This window comes from Electrona antarctica (assembly GCF_951216825.1).
Source record: "Electrona antarctica genome assembly, chromosome: 21".
In the NCBI taxonomy this organism is placed as follows: domain Eukaryota; kingdom Metazoa; phylum Chordata; class Actinopteri; order Myctophiformes; family Myctophidae; genus Electrona; species Electrona antarctica.
This window is the reverse complement of record NC_136802.1, coordinates 401,521-417,123: the sequence shown is the minus strand read 5'-3', so window position 1 is coordinate 417,123 and position 15,603 is coordinate 401,521. Positions and strand designations below refer to the sequence as shown.

The 15,603-nt window shown below is 46.7% G+C and overlaps 1 protein-coding gene across 2 annotated transcripts in view; it reads right to left on the bottom strand.

Annotated features, from left to right (window-relative positions):
• adipor1a (adiponectin receptor 1a) overlaps positions 1 to 9,488 on the bottom strand; it is a 61,482-nt gene extending 51,994 nt beyond the window's left edge. For both annotated transcript variants that reach the window (XM_079491044.1, XM_079491045.1), the window contains exons 1-2: positions 9,368 to 9,488; positions 1,327 to 1,392 (exon numbers count right to left, since the gene is read on the bottom strand). The gene's annotated coding sequence lies outside the window, so the exon portion shown is untranslated. The remainder of the gene's footprint in view (positions 1 to 1,326; positions 1,393 to 9,367) is intronic.
• Positions 9,489 to 15,603: the final 6,115 nt, after the last annotated feature.

The following is a 15,603-nucleotide window of genomic DNA, read 5'->3' as shown; positions in this document are numbered from 1 at the left end:
ATGCTGGGTATTTTTAAAATATATATAGGCTAATATGTGCGCAGCATTATATAGAAGGCTAGCCGCTCCCAAACTCCCAACTCCTTTGTCTGTAGCCTAAACTTTTCTGATTTGCACGCACGCACGCACGCACGCACAGCTCTTTCCTTTTTTTGGCACAATCAATCAAATATATATTAATTACATTTCCCCCTCTATATAAAAATGACAATATATAACTAATGTCGTATTTCGTCTGACTCTGAGCAATGTGCCTGGCTCTGGCTGTTATATAATAACGTGTGGTAGCCTATTTTATTGGCTCAATACAAAGTCGGACAGTGTTTGCTGCGCAAGGGTATTCAATATAGCGCTCACACCGTCACTATAATTATAGTTTGGTAAACTGAAATAAAACATAAAAAATAACTTGAGTTGTCCTGTCGAGTTGAAACTGCTGCCTTGAATTAAAGTTGGAATGTAACATTTAGAAAACAATGGCAAGCCGTCAACGGGTGCAGAGAGAGGTGTGAAGATCATTAGGAGTGGGGGAGAGAATGGCCAATCAAATAGCACGAAAAACACGGTCATCCTGACCGTTAGCCGTCATAGTAGTAGTACATTTTTTTCAGACATCCTAGTGTTAAAAGGTTTTCTAAAAAAAAAGTAAAAAATGAGTTTAGGGATAAGGCTTAAGGGAGATATAGCCCTAAATGTCATCAAATGGATTTATTCCTCGGCTCAAAATAAAATGCAGAATAAATAATGGGCCTTGATGTGAAAAGGCTTTCGCCTTTATTTTATATTTTTTTATGGAGGGACAGACAGGAAATGGGGAGAGAGATGGGGGGGGGGGGGGGGGGGGGAGACATGCAGTAAGGTCCGTCGGGATCGGGAGTCGAACCCGCGACACACTGCCAGACTGGATTACCAGCCAAGGTGCCTGGACCACTGAGCCACGGCCCAGGCCGACAAAACACTTCTATGTACAAAAGAGATGGTAAAACTCTGCTCACAGTACTCTGTGTTCTGACCATAGAGTATATAAAAGGATAGAGACTGATCTGGCGCGAAGCTCCGCCCCCTCCGCTATTCATGTCAGTGGAAGTTGCTCAGTGGCGTTTTGAAGCACCCGGAAGGACCGTCTCAGAACGTCTACTTCCGCATTTGCCAACCAAATTTTGTTTGGCAAATGCGGAAGTGCAACCGAGCGCTCAATGTTAAAGTCCAGCTGCACGGGGTTTCCCAGTCATGAATCCACGGGTCCGCCTGTAGTCCCTCCTCTTACCACTAGGGCCCAGTGCTTCAACGTTGGAGTGCCTCACTGGCCCCTTGGTTCTGACTCACCTGAAGACCTTCCTCACAGTACTGCCTCTGTGTTCTGCTGAATCGTTGTGGTCCTTTTGGTCTCGTCTGGGGTCGTCCACCCGTCCAGCAGAAGAGCGGAGACGCAACAGGAGAGCAATGGTTAGAATGTTTTGTTGGAATGTAAGAATACTAGCATTATGAATTTCAGGCACCGAGTGGCGCGCTACGAGCTTGTAGTAGGTCTGCTATTTTTCAAAAATCTTGAAAATTTAGTGCAAGGCTTTGAATATATATTCTTTCAGAGCGAACGTTTTTAACCCATTTTGACCTGAGATCAGATTCAAAAAATGTCTTCTATATCCTGACAGTTTTATGAAAAACCTATGTTTCTATGTCAGTCGTTCTTCGATTTTTCAAAAATAGCAGACCTACAAGCTCGTAGCGCGCCACTCGGTGGCGCGCTACGAGCTTGTAGATCTGCTATTTTTCAATAGCTAAAGCATAACATAATGCTAACACCAAAAGGGGTTCCCGCCCAAAATGGGTTAACTCAAATCTTCTGGGGGGGGTCCCTGGAACAACATATTTGGATGGGGGTCGGCGGCCAATTACATATAAATCTTGGGGGTCCTTGACATGAAAATGTTTGAGAACGACTGTCACTGATTTAGAAGGTCTAAATGGGTTAAATAAAATGATGATAAATTGGTCATAAATTAGTATTATTATTATACCACCAAAATGTGACCAGCTCTATCCCTCTGCCACCACAAGGTGGCACTATCCCTCTGTGACCAGCTCTATCCCTCTGCCACCACAAGGTGGCACTAACCCTCTGCCACCACAAGGTGGCACTATCCCTCTGCCACCACAAGGTGACCAGCTCTATCCCTCTGCCACCACAAGGTGACCAGCTCTATCCCTCTGCCACCACAAGGTGGTGCTCTATCCCTCTGCCACCACAAGGTGACCAGCTCTATCCCTCTGCCACCACAAGGTGACCAGCTCTATCCCTCTGCCACCACAAGGTGGTGCTCTATCCCTCTGCCACCACAAGGTGACCAGCTCTATCCCTCTGCCACCACAAGGTGGTGCTCTATCCCTCTGCCACCACAAGGTGGTGCTCTATCCCTCTGCCACCACAAGGTGACCAGCTCTATCCCTCTGCCACCACAAGGTGACCAGCTCTATCCCTCTGCCACCACAAGGTGACCAGCTCTATCCCTCTGCCACCACAAGGTGGTGCTCTATCCCTCTGCCACCACAAGGTGACCAGCTCTATCCCTCTGCCACCACAAGGTGACCAGCTCTATCCCTCTGCCACCACAAGGTGACCAGCTCTATCCCTCTGCCACCACAAGGTGGTGCTCTATCCCTCTGCCACCACAAGGTGACCAGCTCTATCCCTCTGCCACCACAAGGTGACCAGCTCTATCCCTCTGCCACCACAAGGTGGTGCTCTATCCCTCTGCCACCACAAGGTGACCAGCTCTATCCCTCTGCCACCACAAGGTGGTGCTCTATCCCTCTGCCACCACAAGGTGGTGCTCTATCCCTCTGCCACCACAAGGTGGTGCTCTATCCCTCTGCCACCACAAGGTGACCAGCTCTATCCCTCTGCCACCACAAGGTGACCAGCTCTATCCCTCTGCCACCACAAGGTGACCAGCTCTATCCCTCTGCCACCACAAGGTGACCAGCTCTATCCCTCTGCCACCACAAGGTGACCAGCTCTATCCCTCTGCCACCACAAGGTGACCAGCTCTATCCCTCTGCCACCACAAGGTGGTGCTCTATCCCTCTGCCACCACAAGGTGGTGCTCTATCCCTCTGCCACCACAAGGTGACCAGCTCTATCCCTCTGCCACCACAAGGTGACCAGCTCTATCCCTCTGCCACCACAAGGTGGTGCTCTATCCCTCTGCCACCACAAGGTGACCAGCTCTATCCCTCTGCCACCACAAGGTGACCAGCTCTATCCCTCTGCCACCACAAGGTGACCAGCTCTATCCCTCTGCCACCACAAGGTGACCAGCTCTATCCCTCTGCCACCACAAGGTGACCAGCTCTATCCCTCTGCCACCACAAGGTGGTGCTCTATCCCTCTGCCACCACAAGGTGACCAGCTCTATCCCTCTGCCACCACAAGGTGACCAGCTCTATCCCTCTGCCACCACAAGGTGACCAGCTCTATCCCTCTGCCACCACAAGGTGACCAGCTCTATCCCTCTGCCACCACAAGGTGGTGCTCTATCCCTCTGCCACCACAAGGTGACCAGCTCTATCCCTCTGCCACCACAAGGTGACCAGCTCTATCCCTCTGCCACCACAAGGTGACCAGCTCTATCCCTCTGCCACCACAAGGTGGTGCTCTATCCCTCTGCCACCACAAGGTGACCAGCTCTATCCCTCTGCCACCACAAGGTGACCAGCTCTATCCCTCTGCCACCACAAGGTGACCAGCTCTATCCCTCTGCCACCACAAGGTGGTGCTCTATCCCTCTGCCACCACAAGGTGACCAGCTCTATCCCTCTGCCACCACAAGGTGACCAGCTCTATCCCTCTGCCACCACAAGGTGACCAGCTCTATCCCTCTGCCACCACAAGGTGGTGCTCTATCCCTCTGCCACCACAAGGTGACCAGCTCTATCCCTCTGCCACCACAAGGTGACCAGCTCTATCCCTCTGCCACCACAAGGTGGTGCTCTATCCCTCTGCCACCACAAGGTGACCAGCTCTATCCCTCTGCCACCACAAGGTGGTGCTCTATCCCTCTGCCACCACAAGGTGGTGCTCTATCCCTCTGCCACCACAAGGTGGTGCTCTATCCCTCTGCCACCACAAGGTGACCAGCTCTATCCCTCTGCCACCACAAGGTGGTGCTCTATCCCTCTGCCACCACAAGGTGACCAGCTCTATCCCTCTGCCACCACAAGGTGACCAGCTCTATCCCTCTGCCACCACAAGGTGACCAGCTCTATCCCTCTGCCACCACAAGGTGACCAGCTCTATCCCTCTGCCACCACAAGGTGACCAGCTCTATCCCTCTGCCACCACAAGGTGACCAGCTCTATCCCTCTGCCACCACAAGGTGACCAGCTCTATCCCTCTGCCACCACAAGGTGGTGCTCTATCCCTCTGCCACCACAAGGTGGTGCTCTATCCCTCTGCCACCACAAGGTGACCAGCTCTATCCCTCTGCCACCACAAGGTGACCAGCTCTATCCCTCTGCCACCACAAGGTGGTGCTCTATCCCTCTGCCACCACAAGGTGACCAGCTCTATCCCTCTGCCACCACAAGGTGACCAGCTCTATCCCTCTGCCACCACAAGGTGACCAGCTCTATCCCTCTGCCACCACAAGGTGACCAGCTCTATCCCTCTGCCACCACAAGGTGACCAGCTCTATCCCTCTGCCACCACAAGGTGGTGCTCTATCCCTCTGCCACCACAAGGTGACCAGCTCTATCCCTCTGCCACCACAAGGTGACCAGCTCTATCCCTCTGCCACCACAAGGTGACCAGCTCTATCCCTCTGCCACCACAAGGTGACCAGCTCTATCCCTCTGCCACCACAAGGTGGTGCTCTATCCCTCTGCCACCACAAGGTGACCAGCTCTATCCCTCTGCCACCACAAGGTGACCAGCTCTATCCCTCTGCCACCACAAGGTGCCACCAGCCATCCATCCCAGCTCTATCCCTCTGCCACCACAAGGTGGCAGCTCTATCCCTCTGCCACCACAAGGTGACCAGCTCTGTCCCTCTGCCACCACAAGGTGCCACCAGCCATCCATCCATCCATCCATCCAGCCACTAAACTTTAATGGGTGGATTGTAAATCACTTCTAAATTGGCCTGAGAATCTATGAGGAGACCACAAGGGTAGGTAGATGTAAATTCCCATTAAATGGTGCATTTATATAGCGCCTTTATCCAAGGCGATTTACATAGATTAATACACCCACACACACGCACAGTCGCACACGCACACGCACACACACACACACACCAAAATCACAAAATCATTTCGGCACTACAGTGGTAAAATAGGAGTATGAATCGGCCCTAACTCTGGGGGAGTTGTGTCACCCTTTACCCCTTATCCCTACATTTTATCATTTTATGCCATTTTTTTTTACTATTTTAGAACATTTTAAAATACAATTTAGGCATTTAGCAGAAAATACTTCAAACGGTCGATCTACAAGCTCACAACGTGTCGATGCAGATCCGAAACGTTGAACTATTTTTTTCAAAATGCACCCACAAAATACTTAGTGTTTTGCCCTCTCCTAAAGAGACACCCGATCCTCTCAGTCAGCTCAGCGCTGGTCTAGCAGGCTGAGGAATGGGTTCTGTCCCCACAGGCTATGGGTTCTGTCGCCACAGGCTATCAGACTGTTAAATGACAGGCCGACAGTGACAGATGACAGACCGACGATCACAGAGTGAATGTGGAGGAACTCTCTGTACTCTGACTCACTTTCTGACTGTTATTGTCCTCCCTGTGATTACTGTTTATTGGATGCTTTTTGGAAGGCTTTTTTTAACCATGTTTTATGATCATAATATCGGTCCACCATCGTAGCTACTGGTCCACCATCGTAGCTACTGGTCCACCATGGTAGCTACTGGTCCACCATCGTAGCTACTGGTCCACCATCGTAGCTACTGGTCCACCATCGTAGCTACTGGTCCACCATGGTAGCTACTGGTCCACCATCGTAGCTACTGGTCCACCATCGTAGCTACTGGTCCACCATCGTAGCTACTGGTCCACCATCGTAGCTACTGGTCCACCATGGTAGCTACTGGTCCACCATCGTAGCTACTGGTCCACCATGGTAGCTACTGGTCCACCATCGTAGCTACTGGTCCACCATGGTAGCTACTGGTCCACCATCGTAGCTACTGGTCCACCATCGTAGCTACTGGTCCACCATGGTAGCTACTGGTCCACCATCGTAGCTACTGGTCCACCATCGTAGCTACTGGTCCACCATGGTAGCTACTGGTCCACCATCGTAGCTACTGGTCCACCATGGTAGCTACTGGTCCACCATCGTAGCTACTGGTCCACCATGGTAGCTACTGGTCCACCATCGTAGCTACTGGTCCACCATCGTAGCTACTGGTCCACCATGGTAGCTACTGGTCCACCATCGTAGCTACTGGTCCACCATCGTAGCTGCTGGTCCACCATCGTAGCTACTGGTCCAGGAACAATCATTTTCAATTTACAAATAAACAGTGAATAACTGACCCTCATAATGAATGACAGGCTCACAGACAGAACAGTGAAGAACTGACCCTCATAATGACTGACTGACAGGCTCACAGACAGAACAGTGAATAACTGACCCTCATAATGACTGACTGACAGGCTCACAGACAGAACAGTGAAGAACTGACCCTCATAATGACTGACAGGCTCACAGACAGAACAGTGAATAACTGACCCTCATAGTGACTGACTGACAGGCTCACAGACAGAACAGTGAATAACTGACCCTCATAGTGACTGACTGACAGGCTCACAGACAGAACAGTGAATAACTGACCCTCATAGTGACTGACTGAGAGGCTCACAGACAGAACAGTGAATAACTGACCCTCATGGTGACTGACTGAGAGGCTCACAGACAGAACAGTGAAGAACTGACCCTCATAGTGACTGACAGGCTCACAGACAGAACAGTGAATAACTGACCCTCATAGTGACTGAGAGGCTCACAGACAGAACAGTGAATAACTGACCCTCAGAGTGACAGAGGCTCACAGACAGAACAGTGAATAACTGACCCTCAGAGTGACTGACAGGCTCACAGACAGAACAGTGAATAACTGACCCTCATAGTGACTGACTGACAGGCTCACAGACCGAACAGTGAAGAACTGACCCTCATAGTGACTGACTGACAGGCTCACAGACAGAACAGTGAATAACTGACCCTCATAGTGACTGAGAGGCTCACAGACAGAACAGTGAATAACTGACCCTCAGAGTGACTGACTGACAGGCTCACAGACAGAACAGTGAATAACTGACCCTCAGAGTGACTGACAGGCTCACAGACAGAACAACGCTATGGTGTAACCAGAGCCATAGAGGAACAGAGTTACCACATCGAGGGGTCAGAAAAGTGAGCAGTGCTCGAGCGCTGTTCCTGCAGCCTGGATGGAGAGGGACAAGCTGGAGTTGGAAATACATTGTTTTCAACGCGGGCGGCGCAAATATCAGCAATGTTAGGCAATGTGTGCAACATGACAACTGTTTTAAAGTATCGTACAGTGACAACTAAAGTCTCTGTGATGTTTATGTTATACTATTACTAAAGAACAATCTAAAATAAAGGGATTTAAGATCACTAAAGATAAAGCTGGGCTGTTGCCCTGAGTCCAGTGCATTCTGCCAACTTCCCCATCAAGTGAACGGAGTTGTGGTAACTCTGTCTTACTCAATGGCTCGGGTGCAGTACTTAGTTTAGACAGTTTTTGGTTTAGACTAGTCATTGGGTTAGACCAGTCATTAGTCCTACAACTACAACCTATCTCAAACCCTCACCCTAACCCTAACCCCCCACGGGGCAGCACACCTAAACCTAACCTTAACCATGTCTAACCAATGACTAGTCTAAAGTATGCACCCCAATGGCTCTGGTTGTAAATAAACCAGACAATTTCACACCAGCATTACAAAACAACCAGGATGGGACAATAATGTCAACTTAGCTGTTGAGGGGTTTTAGTTTTGGACCGCAAGGCCATTTAGAATGCTTTTTTATATACTGGTTTAATGTTTGTTTTTAGTTCAATGTTTGTTTTAAAAACGCCATTGACAATGAAGGGCACATTTACGTCATCTTGTCCCTAAACACAAACATTAAATGCCATTAACAATAAAGAGAAGTTAATGTTTGTTTTGACAGACAGACAGACAGTGATGTTCCCCCGACCCCCCCTTCCCTCGCTTAGGCTCTCATGTTTTTAACCTAGCACTGACATTTTACTTTCCTTCTTGTTTGTATTTCTTGAATTAAAGTTGTGCCTACTGTTTTATGTAAAGCGCTTTGGGTACTTAGAAAAGCGCTATATAAATCTGAGCTATTATTATTATTACAGACAGACAGGCAGGCAGGCAGACAGACAGCTTTCATTTGGTAAAGTGACATAAGGCTGGAAAAAAGGCTGAGATACACTTTGTGATCACAGAACACACCTGATAAAAGACCATCGATATTAAATGTTGATGATGATGATGATAGTTAAATTAGGTTTGGACACCCATGTCCCCCCCCCACACACACACGGCTTTGACTGATGGAAAACAAAACAGCATAATTCAGTGTAAGACGATATGTGGAGACACACACACGTCTCTCTCTCACACACACACACACACACACTCACACACACGCACGCAGCTAGACATTGACATGACAGCCATATTACCGACTGACTGACATATGAAGATAAAAACAAACCCAGCTAAATGATGGAGAGTTTGGTAACCAAATGGACCCTCATAGATCTTAGTTGTACGTACGGCCGGGTCCATTTGGTTTCATGTGACGCTCTCAAAGAGTTAAATTACTGCTGCATTAGTTAAGTCTACAGAATTAGAGGATGTAGAAGAATTGTATCGTCTCTAATGGAGCCAACAGCTTTGTCAGAGAGGATAAATGTCATCATGGGGGTCCGCGGGGGTCCGTGGCTCACAGGAGGAACACATAATGGACCTTACTAAATGAAAAGGGGTTTTAAACCCACTAATATGGAGATAAAACCAGTTCTTAGAGCCTCCAGTGAAGCAGAGAAAACAGACCAGACTATAATGCTAAGCTACATGCTAACGCTATGCTAACACAGAGACAACAGACCAGACTCTAAGGCTAAGCTACATGCTAACGCTATGCTAACACAGAGAAGCTAAGCTAACCGCCGTCAACACAACACAACAGAGGCTAAAAACAACCACACGCCTAATATATGAGCTCTTATATTAGTTATTACTGTTAAATAACGTCCGTGTTGCGTCAGTAGCTGCTTTATATTCGTCCAGAGTGTTGGTTAGTTACCTGATAAGGTTGGTCTCTCAGGTAGACGAAATTAACAACAGCAGCAACAATATAATGGACTGAAATACGAGCTGCTGCTATCCCGGAAATGTACTGATGGTGATGCTGAGGGAGAGAGACACTGGGAATGAGTGGAGAGAGAGAGAGACTGACTGAGGGAGAGAGACAATGGGAATGAGTGGAGAGAGAGAGAGAGACTGACTGAGGGGGAGAGAGAGAGAGAGAGAGGAAACAACACATTTCACAATAAAAGGTTGTCAGAGTGCATGCAACCCATTTTTCTATACAGTCTATTCAAAAATAAGTGTGTTTGATGATTTCTATAATTTCTTGTATTGTACTTTGTGTGTGTGTACTTTGTGTGTGTGTGTGTACTGTGTGTGTGTGTGTGTGTGTGTGTGTGTGTGTGTGTGTGTGTGTGTGTGTGTGTGTGTGTGTGTGTGTACTTTGTGTGTGTGTGTGTGTGTGTACTTTGTGTGTGTGTTTGTGTACTTTGTGTGTGTGTGTGTGTACTTTGTGTGTGTATACTGTGTGTACTTTGTGTGTGTGTGTGTGTACTTTGTGTGTACTTTGTGTGTGTGTGTACTTTGTGTGTACTTTGTGTGTACTTTGTGTGTGTGTGTGTACTTTGTGTTTGTGTGTACTTTGTGTGTACTTTGTGTGTACTTTGTGTGTGTGTGTGTACTTTGTGTTTGTGTGTACTTTGTGTGTACTTTGTGTGCGTGCGTGAGTGCGTGCGTGCGTGCGGATGCATACAATATTCATCAGCTCTGTCCATCCTGGCTCGCTGATCTAACAAACTGTCATCACACCATATTATTATGGTTATAATGCATTGATATTATGGTGACAGTTTGTCATCAGGCCCAAAAACAATGGACGAAACTGAATCCATTCTTTTTGAGGCCTTAACCTCGAGGCCAAAGACTTCACAGCATACAGCATTACACTGGTTTACAACACAGACTGTTACTGAGGACGACACACTGATACAGCATTACACTGGTTTACAACACAGACTGTTACTGAGGACGACACACTGATACAGCATTACACTGGTTTACAACACAGACTGTTACTGAGGACGACACACTGATACAGCATTACACTGGTTTACTACACAGACTGTTACTGAGGACGACACACTGATACAGCATTACACTGGTTTACAACACAGACTGTTACTGAGGACGACACACTGATACAGCATTACACTGGTTTACAACACAGACTGTTACTGAGGATGACACACTGATACAGCATTACACTGGTTTACTACACAGACTGTTACTGAGGACGACACCCTGATACAGCATTACACTGGTTTACAACACAGACTGTTACTGAGGACGACACCCTGATACAGCATTACACTGGTTTACAACACAGACTGTTACTGAGGACGACACACTGATACAGCATTACACTGGTTTACAACACAGACTGTTACTGAGGACGAGACACTGATACAGCATTATACTGGTTTACAACACAGACTGTTACTGAGGACGACACACTGATACAGCATTACACTGGTTTACAACACAGACTGTTACTGAGGACGACACTGATACAGCATTACACTGGTTTACAACACAGACTGTTACTGAGGACGACACACTGATACAGCATTACACTGGTTTACAACACAGACTGTTACTGAGGACGACACACTGATACAGCATTACACTGGTTTACAACACAGACTGTTACTGAGGACGACACACTGATACAGCATTACACTGGTTTACAACACAGACTGTTACTGAGGACGACACACTGATACAGCATTACTGGGTTTACAACACAGACTGTTACTGAGGACGACACACTGATACAGCATTACACTGGTTTACAACACAGACTGTTACTGAGGACGACACACTGATACAGCATTACACTGGTTTACAACACAGACTGTTACTGAGGACGACACACTGATACAGCATTACACTGGTTTACAACACAGACTGTTACTGAGGACGACACACTGATACAGCATTACACTGGTTTACAACACAGACTGTTACTGAGGACGACACACTGATACAGCATTACACTGGTTTACTACACAGAGACTGTTTCTGTGGACGACACACTGATACAGCATTACACTGGTTTACAACACAGACTGTTACTGAGGACGACACACTGATACAGCATTACACTGGTTTACAACACAGACTGTTACTGAGGACGACACACTGATACAGCATTACACTGGTTTACAACACAGACTGTTACTGAGGACGACACACTGATACAGCATTACACTGGTTTACAACACAGACTGTTACTGAGGACGACACTGATACAGCATTACACTGGTTTACTACACAGACTGTTACTGAGGACGACACACTGATACAGCATTACACTGGTTTACAACACAGACTGTTACTGAGGACGACACACTGATACAGCATTACACTGGTTTACAACACAGACTGTTACTGAGGACGACACACTGATACAGCATTACACTGGTTTACAACACAGACTGTTACTGAGGACGACACACTGATACAGCATTACACTGGTTTACTACACAGACTGTTACTGAGGACGACACACTGATACAGCATTACACTGGTTTACAACACAGACTGTTACTGAGGACGACACACTGATACAGCATTACACTGGTTTACAACACAGACTGTTACTGAGGACGACACACTGATACAGCATTACACTGGTTTACTACACAGACTGTTACTGAGGACGACACACTGATACAGCATTACACTGGTTTACAACACAGACTGTTACTGAGGACGACACACTGATACAGCATTACACTGGTTTACTACACAGACTGTTACTGAGGACGACACACTGATACAGCATTACACTGGTTTACTACACAGACTGTTACTGAGGACGACACACTGATACAGCATTACACTGGTTTACAACACAGACTGTTACTGAGGACGACACACTGATACAGCATTACACTGGTTTACTACACAGACTGTTACTGAGGACGACACACTGATACAGCATTACACTGGTTTACAACACAGACTGTTACTGAGGACGACACACTGATACAGCATTACACTGGTTTACTACACAGACTGTTACTGAGGACGACACACTGATACAGCATTACACTGGTTTACAACACAGACTGTTACTGAGGACGACACACTGATACAGCATTACACTGGTTTACAACACAGAGACTGTTACTGAGGACGACACACTGATACAGCATTACACTGGTTTACAACACAGACTGTTACTGAGGACGACACACTGATACAGCATTACACTGGTTTACAACACAGACTGTTACTGAGGACGACACACTGATACAGCATTACACTGGTTTACAACACAGAGACTGTTACTGAGGACGACACACTGATACAGCATTACACTGGTTTACAACACAGAGACTGTTACTGAGGACGACACACTGATACAGCATTACACTGGTTTACAACACAGACTGTTACTGAGGACGACACACTGATACAGCATTACACTGGTTTACAACACAGACTGTTACTGAGGACGACACACTGATACAGCATTACACTGGTTTACAACACAGACTGTTACTGAGGACGACACCCTGATACAGCATTACACTGGTTTACTACACAGACTGTTACTGAGGACGACACCCTGATACAGCATTACACTGGTTTACAACACAGACTGTTACTGAGGACGACACACTGATACAGCATTACACTGGTTTACAACACAGACTGTTACTGAGGACGACACACTGATACAGCATTACACTGGTTTACAACACAGACTGTTACTGAGGACGACACACTGATACAGCATTACACTGGTTTACAACACAGACTGTTACTGAGGACGACACACTGATACAGCATTACACTGGTTTACAACACAGACTGTTACTGAGGACGACACACTGATACAGCATTACACTGGTTTACAACACAGACTGTTACTGAGGACGACACACTGATACAGCATTACACTGGTTTACAACACAGAGACTGTTACTGAGGACGACACACTGATACAGCATTACACTGGTTTACAACACAGATACTGTTACTGAGGACGACACACTGATACAGCATTACACTGGTTTACTACACAGACTGTTACTGAGGACGACACCCTGATACAGCATTACACTGGTTTACTACACAGACTGTTACTGAGGACGACACACTGATACAGCATTACACTGGTTTACTACACAGACTGTTACTGAGGACGACACACTGATACAGCATTACACTGGTTTACAACACAGACTGTTACTGAGGACGACACACTGATACAGCATTACACTGGTTTACAACACAGAGACTGTTACTGAGGACGACACACTGATACAGCATTACACTGGTTTACAACACAGATACTGTTACTGAGGACGACACACTGATACAGCATTACACTGGTTTACTACACAGACTGTTACTGAGGACGACACCCTGATACAGCATTACACTGGTTTACTACACAGACTGTTACTGAGGACGACACACTGATACAGCATTACACTGGTTTACAACACAGACTGTTACTGAGGACGACACCCTGATACAGCATTACACTGGTTTACAACACAGACTGTTACTGAGGACGACACACTGATACAGCATTACACTGGTTTACTACACAGACTGTTACTGAGGACGACACACTGATACAGCATTACACTGGTTTACAACACAGACTGTTACTGAGGACGACACCCTGATACAGCATTACACTGGTTTACTACACAGACTGTTACTGAGGACGACACACTGATACAGCATTACACTGGTTTACAACACAGACTGTTACTGAGGACGACACACTGATACAGCATTACACTGGTTTACAACACAGAGACTGTTACTGAGGACGACACACTGATACAGCATTACACTGGTTTACAACACAGAGACTGTTACTGAGGACGACACACTGATACAGCATTACACTGGTTTACTACACAGACTGTTACTGAGGACGACACCCTGATACAGCATTACACTGGTTTACTACACAGACTGTTACTGAGGACGACACACTGATACAGCATTACACTGGTTTACAACACAGACTGTTACTGAGGACGACACCCTGATACAGCATTACACTGGTTTACAACACAGACTGTTACTGAGGACGACACACTGATACAGCATTACACTGGTTTACAACACAGACTGTTACTGAGGACGACACACTGATACAGCATTACACTGGTTTACTACACAGACTGTTACTGAGGACGACACACTGATACAGCATTACACTGGTTTACAACACAGACTGTTACTGAGGACGACACACTGATACAGCATTACACTGGTTTACATATATATACTTTTCTATATACGAAAAACGGGAAAATCGCTATAAAGGAAGTAAACAAGGGGAAAAAGGACAATGTTATCACAAAGAATTTAAGAAAGAAGAAATTATTCAAATGACCTGAACTGGTTGAACTGGTTGAACTGGTTGAACTGGTTGAACTGGTTGAACTGTGGAGGACAATCTGTCCAGTGGGAAAATGGCAACCCAGATTCGGCACAAACAAGGGACTGAATTCAATTCATTTCGCTCCTATGCCACCAAAATGTGGCACGCCCTACCAACAGTCATTAAGACATGCAAATCCCTTGACTCCTTCAAAACCGCTCTCAAAGGGTAACATCTGAAATGATGATCTAATGATTTCCTGTTTTTGGTATATTTGTACGTCTCTAAATATTTTGATGAATTGAACAAGGTGGACCCTCTAGTAAACAAGTGTAAACTCTTTATGGTGTCGTCCACTCACAGTTAACAGTCTTTGTATTGAGTAGTGCTTGAAATGTACTGTAATTCTGCAAACTGTTAATTGCGAACGCAGTGAGCATTTACTATGAGACCCAGCAGATCATGTCTGTCTGTGTGTGTGTCTGTCACGCTGTAACACCACCCGCCCACCACCAGAGGGCGCAGCTGTATCACACACAAAAACACACACACACATGCACGCACGCACACACACACACACACACACACACACACACACACACACACACACGCACGCACGCACGCACGCACGCACGCACGCACGCACGCACGCACGCACGCACACACACACACACACACACACACACACACACACACACACACACACACACACACACACACACACACACACACACACACACACACACACACACACACAAAACTTAACTTAAAAAAAACTTAACTTAAAAAAAAAATGTACATAAAAAAACACT